Below are 16,057 nucleotides of genomic sequence, written 5' to 3'. Positions count from 1 at the left end.
CTCCACCGAGACGCTGGGCTCTCCACCGAAAAACAAAGTTCAGCAGTAAAAGACGGTCTCACCACGGAGACGCTGGGCTCTCCACCGAGACTCTGGGCTCTCAACCGAGACGCTGGGCTATCCACCGATAAGCTGGGCTCTCCACCGAAAAACAAAGTTCACCAGTAAAAGACTGTCTCTCCACCAAAACGCTGGGCTCTCCACCGAGACGCTGGGCTCTCCACCGAAAAACAAATTTCAGCAGTAAAAGACGGGCTCTCCACCGAGACGCTGGTCTCTCCACCGAAAAACAAAGTTCAGCAGTAAAAGACGGGCACTCCAGCGAGACCCTGGGCTTTCCTCTGAAAAACAAAGTTAAGCAGTAAAAGACGGGCTCTCCACCGAAACGCTGGGCTCTCCACCGAGACGCTGGGCTCTCCACCGAAAAACAAAGTTCAGCAGTAAAAGACGGGCTCTCCACCGAGACGCTATGCTCTCCACCGAGATGCTGGGCTCTCCACCGAAAAACAAAGTTCAGCAGTAAATGACGGGCTCTCAACCGGGACCCTGGGCTCTCCACCGAAAAACAAAGTTCAGCAGTAAAAGACGTGCTGTCCACCGAGATGTTGGGATCTCCACCGATAAACAAAGTTCAGCAGTAAAAGACGGGCTCTCCACCGAGACGCTGGGCTCTCCACCGAGACGCTGGGCTCTCCACTGAGACTCTGGACTCTCCACCGAGACGCTGGGCTCTCCACCGATACGCTGGGCTCTCCACCGAAAAACAAAGTTCACCAGTAAAAGACGGTCTCTCCACCAAAACGCTGGGCTCTCCACTGTGACGCTGGGCTCTCCACCGAAAAACAGAGTTCAGCAGTAAAAGACGGGCTCTCCACCGAAACGCTGGGCTCTCCACCGAAAAACAAAGTTCAGCAGTAAAAGACGGGCTCTCCACCGAGACGCTGGGCTCTCCACCGAGACCCTGGGCTCTCAACCGAGACGCTAGGCTCTCCACCGAAAAACAAAGTTCAGCAGTAAAAGACGGGCTCACCACCGAGACGCTGGGCTCTCCACCGAGACTCTGGGCTCTCCACCGAGACGTTGGGCTCTCCACCGAAAAACAAAGTTCACCAGTAAAAGACGGGCTCTGCACCAAAACGCTGGGCTCTCCACCGAGACGCTGGGCTCTCCACCGAAAAACAAAGTTCAGCAGTAAAAGACGAGCTCTCCACCGAGACGCTGGGCTCTCCACCGAAAAACAAAGTTCAGCAGTAAAAGACGTGCTGTCCACCGAGACGCTGGGATCTCCACCGATAAACAAAGTTCAGCAGTAAAAGACGGGCTCTCCACCGAGACGCTGGGCTCTCCACCGAGACTCTGGACTCTCCACCGAGACGCTGGGCTCTCCACCGATACGCTGGGCTCTCCACCGAAAAACAAAGTTCAGCAGTAAAAGACGGGCTCTCCACCGAGACGCTGGGCTCTCCACCGAGACGCTGGGCTCTCCACGGAAAAACAACGTTCAGCAGTAAAAGACGGGCTCTCCACCGAGACGCTGGGCTCTCCACCGAAAAACAAAGTTCAGCAGTAAAAGACGGGCTCTCCACTGAAACGCTGGGCTCTCCACCGAGACGCTGGTCTCTCCAGCGAAAAACAAAGTTCAGCCGTAAAAGATGGGCTCTCCTCCAAAACGCTGGGCTCTCCACCGAGACGCTGGGCTCTCCACCGAAAAACAACGTTCAGCAGTAAAAGACGGGCTCTCCACCGAGACGCTGGGCTCTCCACCGAAAAACAAAGTTCAGCAGTAAAAGACGGGCTCTCCACAGAGACGCTGGGCTCTCCACCGAGACGCTGGTCTCTCCACCGAAAAACAAAGTTCAGCAGTAAAAGACGGGCTCTCCACCGAGACGCTGGTCTCTCCACCGAAAAAGAAAGTTTACCAGTAAAAGATCGGCTCTCCACCGAGGCGCTGGTCTCTCCACCGAGACGCTGGTCTCTCCACCGAGACGCTGGGCTCTCCACCGATACGCTGGGCTCTCCACCGAAAAACAAAGTTCAGCAGTAAAAGACGGGCTCTCCACCGAGATGCTGGACTCTCCTCCGAGACGCTGGGCTCTCCACCGAAAAACAAAGTTCAGCAGTAAAAGACGAGCTCTCCACCGAGACGCTGGGCTCTCCACCGAAAAACAAAGTTCAGCAGTAAAAGACGGGCTCTCCAGCGAGACCCTGGGCTTTCCACTGAAAAACAAAGTTCAGCAGTAAAAGACGGGCTCTCCACCGAAACGCTGGGCTCTCCACCGAGACGCTGGGCTCTCCACCGAAAAACAAAGTTCAGCAGTAAAAGACGGTCTCACCACGGAGACGCTGGGCTCTCCACCGAGATTCTGGGCTCTCAACCGAGACGCTGGGCTATCCACCGATAAGCTGGGCTCTCCACCGAAAAACAAAGTTCACCAGTAAAAGACTGTCTCTCCACCAAAACGCTGGGCTCTCCACCGAGACGCTGGGCTCTCCACCGAAAAACAAATTTCAGCAGTAAAAGACGGGCTCTCCACCGAGACGCTGGTCTCTCCACCGAAAAACAAAGTTCAGCAGTAAAAGACGGGCTCTCCAGCGAGACCCTGGGCTTTCCTCTGAAAAACAAAGTTCAGCAGTAAAAGACGGGCTCTCCACCGAAACGCTGGGCTCTCCACCGAGACGCTGGGCTCTCCACCGAAAAACAAAGTTCAGCAGTAAAAGACGGGCTCTCCACCGAGACGCTGGGCTCTCCACCGAGATGCTGGGCTCTCCACCGTAAAACAAAGTTCAGCAGTAAATGACGGGCTCTCAACCGGGACCCTGGGCTCTCCACTGAAAAACAAAGTTCAGCAGTAAAAGACGGGCTCTCCACCAAGACGCTGGGCTCTCCACCGAAAAACAAAGTTCAGCAGTAAAAGACGGGCTCTCCACCGAGACGCTGGTCTCTACACCGAAAAACAAAGTTCAGCAGTAAATGACTGTCTCTCCACCAAAACGCTGGGCTCTCCACCGAGACGCTGGGCTCTCCACCGAAAAACAAAGTTCAGCAGTAAAAGACGGGCTCTCCACCGAGACGCTGGTCTCTCCACCGAAAAACAAAGTTCAGCAGTAAAAGACGGGCTCTCCAGCGAGACCCTGGGCTTTCCTCTGAAAAACAAAGTTCAGCAGTAAAAGACGGGCTCTCCACCGAAACGCTGGGCTCTCCACCGAGACGCTGGTCTCTCCACCGAAAAACAAAGTTCAGCAGTAAAAGACGGTGTCACCACGGAGACGCTGGGCTCTCCACCGAGACTCTGGGCTCTCAACCGAGACGCTGGGCTATCCACCGATAAGCTGGGCTCTCCACCGAAAAACAAAGTTCACCAGTAAAAGACTGTCTCTCCACCAAAACGCTGGGCTCTCCACCGAGACGCTGGGCTCTCCACCGAAAAACAAATTTCAGCAGTAAAAGACGGGCTCTCCACCGAGACGCTGGTCTCTCCACCGAAAAACAAAGTTCAGCAGTAAAAGACGGGCTCTCCAGCGAGACCCTGGGCTTTCCTCTGAAAAACAAAGTTCAGCAGTAAAAGACGGGCTCTCCACCGAAACGCTGGGCTCTCCACCGAGACGCTGGGCTCTCCACCGAAAAACAAAGTTCAGCAGTAAAAGACGGGCTCTCCACCGAGACGCTGGGCTCTCCACCGAGATGCTGGGCTCTCCACCGAAAAACAAAGTTCAGCAGTAAATGACGGGCTCTCAACCGGGACCCTGGGCTCTCCACTGAAAAACAAAGTTCAGCAGTAAAAGACGGGCTCTCCACCAAGACGCTGGGCTCTCCACCGAAAAACAAAGTTCAGCAGTAAAAGACGGGCTCTCCACCGAGACGCTGGTCTCTACACCGAAAAACAAAGTTCAGCAGTAAATGACTGTCTCTCCACCAAAATGCTGGGCTCTCCACCGAGACGCTGGGCTCTCCACCGAAAAACAAAGTTCAGCAGTAAAAGACGGGCTCTCCACCGAGACGCTGGTCTCTCCACCGAAAAACAAAGTTCAGCAGTAAAAGACGGGCTCTCCAGCGAGACCCTGGGCTTTCCTCTGAAAAACAAAGTTCAGCAGTAAAAGACGGGCTCTCCACCGAAACGCTGGGCTCTCCACCGAGACGCTGGGCTCTCCACCGAAAAACAAAGTTCAGCAGTAAAAGACGGGCTCTCCACCGAGACGCTGGGCTCTCCACCGAGATGCTGGGCTCTCCACCGAAAAACAAAGTTCAGCAGTAAATGACGGGCTCTCAACCGGGACCCTGGGCTCTCCACTGAAAAACAAAGTTCAGCAGTAAAAGACGGGCTCTCCACCAAGACGCTGGGCTCTCCACCGAAGAACAAATTTCAGCAGTAAAAGACGGGCTCTCCACCGAGACGCTGGTCTCTACACCGAAAAACAAAGTTCAGCAGTAAGAGACGGGCTCTCCACCGAGACGCTGGGCTCTCGACCGGGACGCTGGGCTCTCCACCGAAAAACAAAGTTCAGCAGTAAGAGACGGGCACTCCACCGAGACGCTGGGCTCTCCACCGAGACGCTGGGCTCACCACCGAAAAACAAAGTTCAGCAGTAAAAGACGGGCTCTCCAGCGAGACCCTGGGCTTTCCTCTGAAAAACAAAGTTCAGCAGTAAAAGACGGGCTCTCCACCGAAACGCTGGGCTCTCCACCGAAAAATAAAGTTCAGCAGTAAAAGACGAGCTCTCCACCGAGACGCTTGTCTCTCCACCGAGATGCTGGGCTCTCCACCGAAAAACAAAGTTCAGCAGTAAAAGACGGGCTCTCAACCGGGACCCAGGTCTCTCCACTGAAAAACAAAGTTCAGCAGTAAAAGACGGGCTCTCCACCGAGACGCTGGGCTCTCCACCGAAAAACAAAGTTCAGCAGTAAAAGACGGGCTCTCCACCGAGACGCTGGTCTCTCCACCGAGACCCTGGGTTCTCAACCGAGTCGCTGGGCTCTCCACCGAAAAACAAAGTTCAGCAGTAAAAGACGGGCCCACCACCTAGACGCTGGGCTCTCCACCGAGACGCTGGGCTCCCCACCAAGACGCTGGACTCTACACCGAGACGCTGGGATCTCCACCGAGACGCTGGGCTCTCCACCGAGACGCTGGGCTCTCCACCGAAAAACAAAGTTCAGCAGTAAAAGACGGGCTCTCCACCGAGACGCTGGGCTCTCCACCGAAAAACAAAGTTCACCAGTAAAAGACGGGCTCTCCACCGAAACGCTGGTCTCTCCACCGAGACGCTGGGCTCTCCACCGAAAAACAAAGTTCAGCAGTAAAAGACGGGCTCACCACGGAGACGCTGGGCTCTCCACCGAGACTCTGGGCTCTCAACCGAGACGCTGGGCTATCCACCGATAAGCTGGGCTCTCCACCGAAAAACAAAGTTCACCAGTAAAAGACTGTCTCTCCACCAAAACGCTGGGCTCTCCACCGAGACGCTGGGCTCTCCACCGAAAAACAAAGTTCAGCAGTAAAAGACGGGCTCTCCACCGAGACGCTGGTCTCTCCACCGAAAAACAAAGTTCAGCAGTAAAAGACGGGCTCTCCAGCGAGACCCTGGGCTTTCCTCTGAAAAACAAAGTTCAGCAGTAAAAGACGGGCTCTCCACCGAAACGCTGGGCTCTCCACCGAGACGCTGGGCTCTCCACCGAAAAACAAAGTTCAGCAGTAAAAGACGGGCTCTCCACCGAGACGCTGGGCTCTCCACCGAGATGCTGGGCTCTCCACCGAAAAACAAAGTTCAGCAGTAAATGACGGGCTCTCAACCGGGACCCTGGGCTCTCCACTGAAAAACAAAGTTCAGCAGTAAAAGACGGGCTCTCCACCAAGACGCTGGGCTCTCCACCGAAAAACAAATTTCAGCAGTAAAAGACGGGCTCTCCACCGAGACGCTGGTCTCTACACCGAAAAACAAAGTTCAGCAGTAAGAGACGGGCTCTCCACCGAGACGCTGGGCTCTCGACCGGGACGCTGGGCTCTCCACAGAAAAACAAAGTTCAGCAGTAAGAGACGGGCACTCCACCGAGACGCTGGGCTCTCCACCGAGACGCTGAGCTCACCACCGAAAAACAAAGTTCAGCAGTAAAATACGGGCTCTCCACCGAGACCCTGGGCTCTCAACCGAGACGCTGGGCTCTCCACCGAAAAACAAAGTTCAGCAGTAAAAGACGGGCTCTCCAGCGAGACCCTGGGCTTTCCTCTGAAAAACAAAGTTCAGCAGTAAAAGACGGGCTCTCCACCGAAACGCTGGGCTCTCCACCGAGACGCTGGGCTCTCCACCGAAAAATAAAGTTCAGCAGTAAAAGACGGGCTCTCCACCGAGACGCTTGTCTCTCCACCGAGATGCTGGGCTCTCCACCGAAAAACAAAGTTCAGCAGTAAAAGACGGGCTTTCAACCGGGACCCTGGTCTCTCCACTGAAAAACAAAGTTCAGCAGTAAAAGACGGGCTCTCCACCGAGACGCTGGGCTCTCCACCGAAAAACAAAATTCAGCAGTAAAAGACGGGCTCTCCACCGAGACGCTGGTCTCTCCACCGAGACCCTGGGTTCTCAACCGAGACGCTGGGCTCTCCACCGAAAAACAAAGTTCAGCAGTAAAAGACGGGCCCACCACCTAGACGCTGGGCTCTCCACCGAGACGCTGGGCTCTCCACCAAGACGCTGGACTCTCCACCGAGACGCTGGGATCTCCACCGAGACGCTGGGCTCTCCACCGAGACGCTGGGCTCTCCACCGAAAACCAAAGTTCAGCAGTAAAAGACGGGCTCTCCACCGAGACGCTGGGCTCTCCACCGAAAAACAAAGTTCAGCAGTAAAAGACGGGCTCTCCACCGAGACGCTGGGCTCTCCACCGAGACGCTGGGCTCTCCACCGAAAAACAAAGTTCAGCAGTAAAAGACGGACTCTCCACCGAGACGCTGGGCTCTCCAACGAGACGCTGGGCTCTCCACCGAAAAACAAAGTTCACCAGTAAAAGACGGGCTCTCCACCGAGACGCTGGTCTCTCCACCGGGACCCTGGGCTCTCAACCGAGACGCTGGGCTCTCCACCGAAAAACAAAGTTCAGCAGTAAAAGACGGGCTCTCCACCGAGACGCTGGGCTCTCCACCGAAAAACAAAGTTCAGCAGTAAAAGACGAGCTCTCCACCGAGACGCTGGGCTCTCCACCGAAAAACAAAGTTCAGCAGTAAAAGACGTGCTGTCCACCGAGATGCTGGGATCTCCACCGATAAACAAAGTTCAGCAGTAAAAGACGGGCTCTCCACCGAGACTCTGGACTCTCCACCGAGACGCTGGGCTCTCCACCGATACGCTGGGCTCTCCACCGAAAAACAAAGTTCACCAGTAAAAGACGGTCTCTCCACCAAAACGCTGGGCTCTCCACCGAGACGCTGGGCTCTCCACCGAAAAACAGAGTTCAGCAGTAAAAGACGGGCTCTCCACCGAGACGCTGGGCTCTCCACCGAAAAACAAAGTTCAGCAGTAAAAGACGGGCTCTCCACCGAGACGCTGGGCTCTCCACCGAGACCCTGGGCTCTCAACCGAGACGCTGGGCTCTCCACCGAAAAACAAAGTTCAGCAGTAAAAGACGGGCTCACCACCGAGACGCTGGGCTCTCCACCGAGACTCTGGGCTCTCCACCGAGACGCTGGGCTCTCCACCGAAAAACAAAGTTCACCAGTAAAAGACGGGCTCTCCACCAAAACGCTGGGCTCTCTAATGAGACGCTGGGCTCTCCACCGAAAAACAAAGTTCAGCAGTAAAAGACGAGCTCTCCACCGAGACGCTGGGCTCTCCACCGAAAAACAAAGTTCAGCAGTAAAAGACGTGCTGTCCACCGAGACGCTGGGATCTCCACCGATAAACAAAGTTCAGCAGTAAAAGACGGGCTCTCCACCGAGACGCTGGGCTCTCCACCGAGACTCTGGACTCTCCACCGAGACGCTGGGCTCTCCACCGATACGCTGGGCTCTCCACCGAAAAACAAAGTTCAGCAGTAAAAGACGGGCTCTCCACCGAGACGCTGGGCTCTCCACGGAAAAACAAAGTTCAGCAGTAAAAGACGGGCTCTCCACCGAGACTCTGGGCTCTCCACCGAAAAACAAAGTTCAGCAGTAAAAGACGGGCTCTCCACTGAAACGCTGGGCTCTCCACCGAGACGCTGGGCTCTCCACCGAAAAACAAAGTTCAGCAGTAAAAGACGGGCTCTCCACTGAAACGCTGGGCTCTCCACCGAGACGCTGGTCTCTCCACCGAAAAACAAAGTTCAGCCGTAAAAGACGGGCTCTCCTCCAAAACGCTGGGGTCTCCACCGAGACGCTGGTCTCTCCACCGAAAAACAAAGTTCAGCCGTAAAAGATGGGCTCTCCTCCAAAACGCTGGGGTCTCCACCGAGACGCTGGGCTCTCCACCGAAAAACAAAGTTCAGCAGTAAAAGACGGGCTCACCACGGAGACGCTGGGCTCTCCACCGAGACTCTGGGCTCTCAACCGAGACGCTGGGCTATCCACCGATAAGCTGGGCTCTCCACCGAAAAACAAAGTTCACCAGTAAAAGACTGTCTCTCCACCAAAACGCTGGGCTCTCCACCGAGACGCTGGGCTCTCCACCGAAAAACAAAGTTCAGCAGTAAAAGACGGGCTCTCCACCGAGACGCTGGTCTCTCCACCGAAAAACAAAGTTCAGCAGTAAAAGACGGGCTCTCCAGCAAGACCCTGGGCTTTCCTCTGAAAAACAAAGTTCAGCAGTAAAAGACGTGCTGTCCACCGAGATGCTGGGATCTCCACCAATAAACAAAGTTCAGCAGTAAAAGACGGGCTCTCCACCGAGACGCTGGGCTCTCCACCGAGACTCTGGACTCTCCACCGAGACGCTGGGCTCTCCACCGATACGCTGGGCTCTCCACCGAAAAACAAAGTTCACCAGTAAAAGACGGTCTCTCCACCAAAACGCTGGGCTCTCCCCCGAGACGCTGGGCTCTCCACCGAAAAACAGAGTTCAGCAGTAAAAGACGGGCTCTCCACCGAGACGCTGGGCTCTCCACCGAAAAACAAAGTTCAGCAGTAAAAGACGGGCTCTCCACCGAGACGCTGGGCTCTCCACCGAGACCCTGGGCTCTCAACCGAGACGCTGGGCTCTCCACCGAAAAACAAAGTTCAGCAGTAAAAGACGGGCTCACCACCGAGACGCTGGGCTCTCCACCGAGACTCTGGGCTCTCCACCGAGACGCTGGGCCCTCTACCGAAAAACAAAGTTCACCAGTAAAAGACGGGCTCTCCACCAAAACGCTGGGCTCTCCAATGAGACGCTGGGCTCTCCACCGAAAAACAAAGTTCAGCAGTAAAAGACGAGCTCTCCACCGAGACGCTGGGCTCTCCACCGAAAAACAAAGTTCAGCAGTAAAAGCCGTGCTGTCCACCGAGACGCTGGGATCTCCACCGATAAACAAAGTTCAGCAGTAAAAGACGGGCTCTCCACCGAGACGCTGGGCTCTCCACCGAGACTCTGGACTCTCCACCGAGACGCTGGGCTCTCCACCGATACGCTGGGCTCTCCACCGAAAAACAAAGTTCAGCAGTAAAAGACGGGCTCTCCACCGAGACGCTGGGCTCTCCACGGAAAAACAAAGTTCAGCAGTAAAAGACGGGCTCTCCACCGAGACTCTGGGCTCTCCACCGAAAAACAAAGTTCAGCAGTAAAAGACGGGCTCTCCACTGAAACGCTGGGCTCTCCACCGAGACGCTGGGCTCTCCACCGAAAAACAAAGTTCAGCAGTAAAAGACGGGCTCTCCACTGAAACGCTGGGCTCTCCACCGAGACGCTGGTCTCTCCACCGAAAAACAAAGTTCAGCCGTAAAAGACGGGCTCTCCTCCAAAACGCTGGGGTCTCCACCGAGACGCTGGTCTCTCCACCGAAAAACAAAGTTCAGCCGTAAAAGATGGGCTCTCCTCCAAAACGCTGGGGTCTCCACCGAGACGCTGGGCTCTCCACCGAAAAACAAAGTTCAGCAGTAAAAGACGGGCTCACCACGGAGACGCTGGGCTCTCCACCGAGACTCTGGGCTCTCAACCGAGACGCTGGGCTATCCACCGATAAGCTGGGCTCTCCACCGAAAAACAAAGTTCACCAGTAAAAGACTGTCTCTCCACCAAAACGCTGGGCTCTCCACCGAGACGCTGGGCTCTCCACCGAAAAACAAAGTTCAGCAGTAAAAGACGGGCTCTCCACCGAGACGCTGGTCTCTCCACCGAAAAACAAAGTTCAGCAGTAAAAGACGGGCTCTCCAGCAAGACCCTGGGCTTTCCTCTGAAAAACAAAGTTCAGCAGTAAAAGACGTGCTGTCCACCGAGATGCTGGGATCTCCACCAATAAACAAAGTTCAGCAGTAAAAGACGGGCTCTCCACCGAGACGCTGGGCTCTCCACCGAGACTCTGGACTCTCCACCGAGACGCTGGGCTCTCCACCGATACGCTGGGCTCTCCACCGAAAAACAAAGTTCACCAGTAAAAGACGGTCTCTCCACCAAAACGCTGGGCTCTCCCCCGAGACGCTGGGCTCTCCACCGAAAAACAGAGTTCAGCAGTAAAAGACGGGCTCTCCACCGAGACGCTGGGCTCTCCACCGAAAAACAAAGTTCAGCAGTAAAAGACGGGCTCTCCACCGAGACGCTGGGCTCTCCACCGAGACCCTGGGCTCTCAACCGAGACGCTGGGCTCTCCACCGAAAAACAAAGTTCAGCAGTAAAAGACGGGCTCACCACCGAGACGCTGGGCTCTCCACCGAGACTCTGGGCTCTCCACCGAGACGCTGGGCCCTCTACCGAAAAACAAAGTTCACCAGTAAAAGACGGGCTCTCCACCAAAACGCTGGGCTCTCCAATGAGACGCTGGGCTCTCCACCGAAAAACAAAGTTCAGCAGTAAAAGACGAGCTCTCCACCGAGACGCTGGGCTCTCCACCGAAAAACAAAGTTCAGCAGTAAAAGCCGTGCTGTCCACCGAGACGCTGGGATCTCCACCGATAAACAAAGTTCAGCAGTAAAAGACGGGCTCTCCACCGAGACGCTGGGCTCTCCACCGAGACTCTGGACTCTCCACCGAGACGCTGGGCTCTCCACCGATACGCTGGGCTCTCCACCGAAAAACAAAGTTCAGCAGTAAAAGACGGGCTCTCCACCGAGACGCTGGGCTCTCCACGGAAAAACAAAGTTCAGCAGTAAAAGACGGGCTCTCCACCGAGACGCTGGGCTCTCCACCGAAAAACAAAGTTCAGCAGTAAAAGACGGGCTCTCCACTGAAACGCTGGGCTCTCCACCGAGACGCTGGGCTCTCCACCGAAAAACAAAGTTCAGCAGTAAAAGACGGTCTCTCCACTGAAACGCTGGGCTCTCCACCGAGACGCTGGTCTCTCCACCGAAAAACAAAGTTCAGCCGTAAAAGACGGGCTCTCCACCAAAACGCTGGGGTCTCCACCGAGACGCTGGTCTCTCCACCGAAAAACAAAGTTCAGCCGTAAAAGACGGGCTCTCCTCCAAAACGCTGGGGTCTGCACCGAGACGCTGGGCTCTCCACCGAAAAACAAAGTTCAGCAGTAAAAGACGGGCTCTCCACCGAGACGCTGGTCTCTCCACCGAAAAACAAAGTTCAGCAGTAAAAGACGGGCTCTCCAGCGAGACCCTGGGCTTTCCTCTGAAAAACAAAGTTCAGCAGTAAAAGACGGGCTCTCCACCGAAACGCTGGGCTCTCCACCGAGACGCTGGGCTCTCCACCGAAAAACAAAGTTCAGCAGTAAAAGACGGGCTCTCCACCGAGACGCTGGTCTCTCCACCGAAAAACAAAGTTCAGCAGTAAAAGACGGGCTCTCCAGCGAGACCCTGGGCTTTCCTCTGAAAAACAAAGTTCAGCAGTAAAAGACGGGCTCTCCACCGAAACGCTGGGCTCTCCACCGAGACGCTGGGCTCTCCACCGAAAAACAAAGTTCAGCAGTAAAAGACGGGCTCTCCACCGAGACGCTGGGCTCTCCACCGAGATGCTGGGCTCTCCACCGAAAAACAAAGTTCAGCAGTAAATGACGGGCTCTCAACCGGGACCCTGGGCTCTCCACTGAAAAACAAACTTCAGCAGTAAAAGACGGGCTCTCCACCAAGACGCTGGGCTCTCCACCGAAAAACAAATTTCAGCAGTAAAAGACGGGCTCTCCACCGAGACGCTGGTCTCTACACCGAAAAACAAAGTTCAGCAGTAAGAGACGGGCTCTCCACCGAGACGCTGGGCTCTCGACCGGGACGCTGGGCTCTCCACCGAAAAACAAAGTTCAGCAGTAAGAGACGGGCACTCCACCGAGACGCTGGGCTCTCCACCGAGACGCTGGGCTCACCACCGAAAAACAAAGTTCAGCAGTAAAATACGGGCTCTCCACCGAGACCCTGGGCTCTCAACCGAGACGCTGGGCTCTCCACCGAAAAACAAAGTTCAGCAGTAAAAGACGGGCTCTCCAGCGAGACCCTGGGCTTTCCTCTGAAAAACAAAGTTCAGCAGTAAAAGACGGGCTCTCCACCGAGACGCTGGGCTCTCCACCGAAAAATAAAGTTCAGCAGTAAAAGACGGGCTCTCCACCGAGACGCTTGTCTCTCCACCGAGATGCTGGGCTCTCCACCGAAAAACAAAGTTCAGCAGTAAAAGACGGGCTTTCAACCGGGACCCTGGTCTCTCCACTGAAAAACAAAGTTCAGCAGTAAAAGACGGGCTCTCCACCGAGACGCTGGGCTCTCCACCGAAAAACAAAGTTCAGCAGTAAAAGACGGGCTCTCCACCGAGACGCTGGTCTCTCCACCGAGACCCTGGGTTCTCAACCGAGACGCTGGGCTCTCCACCGAAAAACAAAGTTCAGCAGTAAAAGACGGGCCCACCACCTAGACGCTGGGCTCTCCACCGAGACGCTGGGCTCTCCACCGAGACGCTGGACTCTCCACCGAGACGCTGGGATCTCCACCGAGACGCTGGGCTCTCCACCGAGACGCTGGGCTCTCCACCGAAAAACAAAGTTCAGCAGTAAAAGACGGGCTCTCCACCGAGACGCTGGGCTCTCCACCGAAAAACAAAGTTCAGCAGTAAAAGACGGGCTCTCCACCGAGACGCTGGGCTCTCCACCGAGACGCTGGGCTCTCCACCGAAAAACAAAGTTCAGCAGTAAAAGACGGGCTCTCCACCGAGACGCTGGTCTCTCCACCGGGACCCTGGGCTCTCAACCGAGACGCTGGGCTCTCCACCGAAAAACAAAGTTCAGCAGTAAAAGACGGGCTCACCACCGAGACGCTGGGCTCTCCACCGAGACTCTGGGCTCTCCACCGAGACGCTGGGCTCTCCACCGAGACGCTGGGCTCTCCACCGAAAAACAAAGTTCAGCAGTAAAAGACTGTCTCTCCACCAAAACGCTGGGCTCTCCACCGAGACGCTGGGCTCTCCACCGAAAAACAAAGTTCAGCAGTAAAAGACGAGCTCTCCACCGAGACGCTGGGCTCTCCACCGAAAAACAAAGTTCAGCAGTAAAAGACGTGCTGTCCACCGAGATGCTGGGATCTCCACCGATAAACAAAGTTCAGCAGTAAAAGACGGGCTCTCCACCGAGACGCTGGGCTCTCCACCGAGACTCTGGACTCTCCACCGAGACGCTGGGCTCTCCACCGATACGCTGGGCTCTCCACCGAAAAACAAAGTTCGCCAGTAAAAGACGGTCTCTCCACCAAAACGCTGGGCTCTCCACCGAGACGCTGGGCTCTCCACCGAAAAACAGAGTTCAGCAGTAAAAGACGGGCTCTCCACCGAGACGCTGGGCTCTCCACCGAAAAACAAAGTTCAGCAGTAAAAGACGGGCTCTCCACCGAGACGCTGGGCTCTCCACCGAGACCCTGGGCTCTCAACCGAGACGCTGGGCTCTCCACCGAAAAACAAAGTTCAGCAGTAAAAGACGGGCTCACCACCGAGACGCTGGGCTCTCCACCGAGACTCTGGGCTCTCCACCGAGACGCTGGGCTCTCCACCGAAAAACAAAGTTCACCAGTAAAAGACGGGCTCTCCACCAAAACGCTGGGCTCTCCAATGAGACGCTGGGCTCTCCACCGAAAAACAAAGTTCAGCAGTAAAAGACGAGCTCTCCACCGAGACGCTGGGCTCTCCACCGAAAAACAAAGTTCAGCAGTAAAAGACGTGCTGTCCACCGAGACGCTGGGATCTCCACCGATAAACAAAGTTCAGCAGTAAAAGACGGGCTCTCCACCGAGACGCTGGGCTCTCCACCGAGACTCTGGACTCTCCACCGAGACGCTGGGCTCTCCACCGATACGCTGGGCTCTCCACCGAAAAACAAAGTTCAGCAGTAAAAGACGGGCTCTCCACCGAGACGCTGGGCTCTCCACGGAAAAACAAAGTTCAGCAGTAAAAGACGGGCTCTCCACCGAGACGCTGGGCTCTCCACCGAAAAACAAAGTTCAGCAGTAAAAGACGGGCTCTCCACTGAAACGCTGGGCTCTCCACCGAGACGCTGGGCTCTCCACCGAAAAACAAAGTTCAGCAGTAAAAGACGGGCTCTCCACCGAGACGCTGGGCACTCCACCGAAAAACAAAGTTCAGCAGTAAAAGACGGGCTCTCCACCGAGACGCTGGGCTCTCCACCGAGACCCTGGGCTCTCAACCGAGACGCTGGGCTCTCCACCGAAAAACAAAGTTCAGCAGTAAAAGACGGGCTCACCACCGAGACGCTGGGCTCTCCACCGAGACTCTGGGCTCTCCACCGAGACGCTGGGCTCTCCACCGAAAAACAAAGTTCACCAGTAAAAGACGGGCTCTCCACCAAAACGCTGGGCTCTCCAATGAGACGCTGGGCTCTCCACCGAAAAACAAAGTTCAGCAGTAAAAGACGAGCTCTCCACCGAGACGCTGGGCTCTCCACCGAAAAACAAAGTTCAGCAGTAAAAGACGTGCTGTCCACCGAGACGCTGGGATCTCCACCGATAAACAAAGTTCAGCAGTAAAAGACGGGCTCTCCACCGAGACGCTGGGCTCTCCACCGAGACTCTGGACTCTCCACCGAGACGCTGGGCTCTCCACCGATACGCTGGGCTCTCCACCGAAAAACAAAGTTCAGCAGTAAAAGACGGGCTCTCCACCGAGACGCTGGGCTCTCCACGGAAAAACAAAGTTCAGCAGTAAAAGACGGGCTCTCCACCGAGACGCTGGGCTCTCCACCGAAAAACAAAGTTCAGCAGTAAAAGACGGGCTCTCCACTGAAACGCTGGGCTCTCCACCGAGACGCTGGGCTCTCCACCGAAAAACAAAGTTCAGCAGTAAAAGACGGGCTCTCCACTGAAACGCTGGGCTCTCCACCGAGACGCTGGTCTCTCCACCGAAAAACAAAGTTCAGCCGTAAAAGACGGGCTCTCCTCCAAAACGCTGGGGTCTCCACCGAGATGCTGGGCTCTCCACCGAAAAACAAAGTTCAGCAGTAAAAGACGGGCTGTCCACCGAGACGCTGGGCTCTCCACCGAAAAACAAAGTTCAGCAGTAAAAGACGGCCTCTCCACCGAGACGCTGGGCTCTCCACCGAGACGCTGATCTCTCCAACGAAAAACAAAGTTCAGCAGTAAAAGATGGGCTCTCCACCGACGCGCTGGGCTCTCCAACGAGACGCTGGGCTCTCCACCGAAAAAGAATGTTCAGCAGTAAAAGACGGGCTCTCCACCGATACGCTGGTCTCTCCACCGAGACCCTGGGCTCTCAACCGAGACGCTGGGCTCTCCACCGAAAAACAAAGTTCAGAAAGAAAAGATCGGCTCTCCACCGAGACGCTGGTCTCTCCACCGAGACCCTGGGCTCTCCACCGAGACGCTGGGCTCTCCACCGAAAAAAAAAAGTTCAGCAGTAAAAGACGGGCTCTCCACCAAAACGCTGGGCTCTCCACCGAAAAACAAAGTTCAGCAGTAAAAGACGGGCTCTCCACTGAAACGCTGCGCTCTCCACCGAGACACTGGGCTCACCA

The sequence above is a fragment of the Lathamus discolor genome, unplaced genomic scaffold, assembly GCF_037157495.1.
Source record: "Lathamus discolor isolate bLatDis1 unplaced genomic scaffold, bLatDis1.hap1 Scaffold_70, whole genome shotgun sequence".
NCBI lineage: Eukaryota > Metazoa > Chordata > Aves > Psittaciformes > Psittacidae > Lathamus > Lathamus discolor.
Note: the sequence above shows the minus strand (reverse complement) of the source record.